Source organism: Oreochromis niloticus, linkage group LG9 (genome assembly GCF_001858045.2).
Source record: "Oreochromis niloticus isolate F11D_XX linkage group LG9, O_niloticus_UMD_NMBU, whole genome shotgun sequence".
Lineage (NCBI taxonomy): Eukaryota > Metazoa > Chordata > Actinopteri > Cichliformes > Cichlidae > Oreochromis > Oreochromis niloticus.
In genome coordinates this window covers 17674093-17678900 of record NC_031974.2, presented here as the reverse complement: position 1 = coordinate 17678900, position 4808 = coordinate 17674093, and positions in this window count along the sequence as shown.

Genomic DNA, 4808 nt, shown 5'->3' with positions numbered 1-4808 from the left:
CAAGTATATTCCAAGTATGGCAGCCCTCTTACCGAATCTTTATTAATTGTTTCCCATTAAAGCAGAACGTTTTGCAACACCCAGAGAAACATTATCCTCCCAGAGTGTGAGACTTCTTCCTTTTTTATTGTTGTGCTGAGATGCTGAAGTGAGATGATTAAAAGTGCATTACCTGGGCCTGGCGCTTCCTTGAATGAGCTATGCTAAATTTGTTGTTTTCTGTGTTGTGATAAATTGGACTTCCACAGACACGTTCAACATGCTTTGTTTTTCTGTCCCCAGTCATCACCTATTATTAAAGACAAATTTTCAATATCTCTCTGGGAGTCCAATTAAGGATTTACATTGTGACAGTATTTTTCACTTTAATTACTATACATGGTGCAAGCTTTGACGTACTTCCTTATTTATCAAACAACACAGTGGAACGGAATTTATCAAGTAAAAGGATTGTTCGACGCTGTAATTGCACCTTCCGTTTTAGCTGTTAAAAAAAAAAGATCCAAAATCTGATGAACAATTGAATAATAGCTCAGCTGGAGAAGAACTAAACTCCCAAACTGTAAAGAATATTTGATATATAGCTCCTCGTGATACGTACCACTGATCATATGTGGGAGAAAATGAAATGAAAGGAAGGGGATTAAATATTATTATTCCTAAATGCAGTAACTCAACAACTGCTGCCGTATTACACCACAGGTTTCTGAATCACAATAGGTTGTGGGACTTGGGAGAAAATGTATGGACACTGTTATAAATTTCACTGTACCTCATATTGGGCAACCAGCTGGAATCCCCTATGTAACTAGCAGTGTGGTAAAACATCGGTGGATGACAGCACTCACAGAGATGCTTTGTGACCGCTGCACTTGACTGGCATGTAGTGTTTGACACTAGCATTCAGGGATTCACTCTTAATATTTAAAACCTAAATGCCTCATTGTTGGAGATGACTGCAATAGTGTTGAAGTTAAGTGGCTTCAAATTGAAATTTCCTGTGGGTTTGTAGCCTGCATATGGAGCCAATAAAAGTCCCGTGGCCCTGAATAAATGTTAATTTTTCTTTTTGTGGGTCTGCAGGGTAAGAGAAATGATGACAGTTTCTCTACTAAACATGCAGATATTCTTTGAATAATCATCTCATTTCTTGAAAAAAAAAATAGTATGGCAATCCTCTTTCAGTGATGGTTCCCTGGAAGCGAGGCCTGCAGTAGTTCAAAGCTACCCATGGCATCCTGCTTAATGCCCAATTTTCATTCAGCATCTATACCAGCTCCTTTGTGTGACCCTGCAAATATCCTCTGGGCCTCTTCATTAGTCTATGGGGCCTGTGTGCAAAGGCTCTCCAGTTAATTTGCCCTGGCAGGACTGTTTCCCCTACTGGAGATCAGCAAGGAAAAAAACCTGCCTTTTAATATTCATAGAGACATCTTATATATCTATATATCTATATATCCATATCTATATCTATATATATCTATATATATATAGTTTTGCTTTCTCCATTTTTTTAAACACATTCTCCTCATCCATTTTAAGTGCTTCAGCGAATCTCTCACACCACTCATTGGCTTGTTTATTGCCAGCTTTTTGGTCTGATCTTGTCATGCGCTGGTGATGCGTGCACCGTGGTGGGGTTTTTTTCCCCCTTCTTTTTTCTGCATTGTTTGGCCGACCACTTGCTGCTACAATTGACCTGCAAGTGGAGCTGATGACCAAGATGACTAACCCCTGGGGAGCCCAAGTCAGGGAAATCATGCGAGAGATGGAGAGAGACAGAGAGGGAGAGCAAGAGACCAAGACCAGCGCGCACAACACAGGCATGCAATCACACACAAACACACACTGTACTGTATTTCCACGGAGCTCTCAGTGGCTCGGCTCCTTGGTCGAAGCATTTGCGGCAAGGAGAGATGCCACATTTATGCAGCACAAGACAGTCATTTCTTTTGGGTTCAGGAGCTCCTAGTGTGATGCTGGCATGATGTGCCTGGCTCTGACAGGTGCTGCCATCCCAACAGCGCAGCTCGGCCACCAACCAGACAAGAGTTGTCTGCTCAAACCATGGAAGACCCAGAACCGTGCTGGGAGCGTGATCCCAACTTGGCACTGACCACAGCACCAATCACTGAAGCTGATTTAATTGTGTCACTCTTGGGGAAAGAGAAGCTGGTGAAAATAGAAGTGAAAGGCATGGCTGCTCTACCACATTCCCACTCCGAATTTGAAACAAGGGACATTTATTGTTACACTTTTTTTAAAGTAAGGCTTTAAAATATATCTGCGCTCCCAGTTCGAGCATTTTTCTTTTCCCAGTTTGTCAAGGCAGAGCATGTACTCCAATAGGTGTTGTATGTTATTAGAGGTAGACAGGAAAACTGAGTGAACTGCATAGTAGACAAACTCTCACCAGGAAACATTTGGAAACATGTCTTCCTCCTCTGCAGGATTGTGAAGTTCCACATGGAAAACATTAAGCTTTATACAGAGTGAATAAGGACGGGCCAATAAATGTCAGGAATTTCGAAAAAGCAGGACCAAATCAAACAGGGTGGGGCCTCCATCACTTGCCTCCAATCCACTGTTGCATTCAATAAGAGAACGAGCATTCCTCACCACATCCCACCTTGCAGTTTGCTGTCTGCTCTGTAATTAGCTCAGGCAAGGTATTGTTTCCATGACAGCAAGAGGAAGCAAGAGGCAGACAAAACATAGACAGGGAAATAAAGAGAGAATGAGGAAAATATAGACCAGGTGGAAATTTTGGACACATCTGTAAAACAGTAATGAGACATTCACTGTTCACCATACTGATTCTCAGCGCCATTCCTCTCTACACTGAATGGAGAGCATGTCAGGCTAAAGCTGCATTAAAAAGAGAGAGAGAGAGAAAATACCTTTAAAAGCAAAGAGATTAACATAATCTTGTGGGGTCATAAAGGGATCAGGTGATGGTGTGAGAAAGACACATTACAAATGCCATGTGATGAGATTGAATGTGTCAGCTTTAATTTGGAGGACTTTGGCTTCGTGACTCAGGCTGCAGATGATCTGGTCTAAACTTTTACTGGACGCTGTCCAAGGCTGTCTCCTTGGAAGAGTTACTGGGCCATGGGACTTTGTCCAGACGCTCCAAGGAAGGCAGAGTGCACCACAGCGCTTTCAGATCGGCTCTATTTTGATTAGTTGCAAGGGTGGAAGCGCTCTGGTGTTTTATGATCAGATGTTAAATATCGGCACGGAATTTCTTGTTTTTATCATGATATGCAAGAGTTGGCTGTTCTTGATCACACTGGACAGTCTTTTGATCTCAACATTAGACTGTAAATTTTTTGTTCCTTTTATGATTTTTTTTAAAAACTTTGCACGGTTTATCTTGCGTGTGATATTTTAAGCGTGAAGTTCTTTTGGCTATTCAAGTGACTCAGTGGACAGAAGCTGTTAACAAATATTATTTTTACCTGTCTCAGGTTCCAGACAGCCCTTTGCAGGAAGACCATGTCCTCCATCTGCTTCCCATTCAGACTAGTAATAAGATATATTCTAAGTTTACTTCTTATAGTTTAACTTTGAACAGTTCACATAATAAAGTTGTACTTATGAAGTGGCCATTTTTCTGCTCATCCCTCAGCTCTGAGATTTACAGGGGGTAGAATCGTCAGAGTGAAATCATAGGTCTACAGATGTTTTCAAGATGTTTTTTCTGTCAGTTGCAGATTATCCCCTGTAGCAAAATCTCATTAAAGTGCAATTTACAGAGCTGCACTGATGTTGCCATCAACCAAAATTAAAGGCATTAATTTTTCAAGAAGTTCACCGAAGTCCTCACAATAAATGATGTAGCACTTTGTAAGAATGATTTGCCAAAGTATTATTTTGGGGGAAGAAATTAACTCACATTAACGGAGCGAGGGGATTGGACATAGGCTGCAAAAAAGATGTGCAAATGTGGCCATTTAGTCAGAGCGTGTCGGTACGGAGACATGCATATTAAGGCTACCATGCTGGGACAGATGAGGGAAGAGGGAAATATGAAACCCTGATGGAGGTTATGACACAGACACATAGAGAGACGTGTACACTGGAGGGCTAAGGCGCCCACTCTTCTGTACTCAGTGCTGCTGCTGAATGCAGGAGGATTAAAAACAGGCAAAACTTAAATGTAGTTTGGTACAAGCGATGAATATCCCATTCCTCTGAAGTGTGGCAAATGTAAAGCAGTACTAAATGTTTTGCCTTATTACAAATTTGCTCATAATGCTTATATTTTTTAAAAAGATCTTTTTTAAAGCAATTTTTTATATGAAAAGTGAATGTTTAATTCATTAAAAGTGCTCTTGATATTGATGGGCGTGTTGGACACTGGCTTCTTGCAACACAATCACAGATACTGCTTTTATAAAGTGAGCAGCAGGCTGATATTTCGCGCGTGTTTTCCGTTCTTGTTCAAGTGAGAAGCTATTTAATTTATGAAGCATTAATTTGTTACAAACCCAAATTAATTTTACAATATTTGACTTAATAAAGTTCTTCCTAAATATAATTTAACATGAACAGTTTGCTAAATAAAATTTAGGTAGCTAAATGAAAAAAAAACAACAACAAAGTTTGTAAATTTAAAATTGTCAAAATCCCAATTAAATGTTACCTTTATACAACACTTTTAAAATAAAAGCCCAATAATAATAATTATTATTATAATTATAATAATAATAATACTATTACTACTAATACTAATACTACTACTAATAATAATAGTGATGATGATGCGTATTTCGTTGCATTTCTAACGAACCTAACTGCCA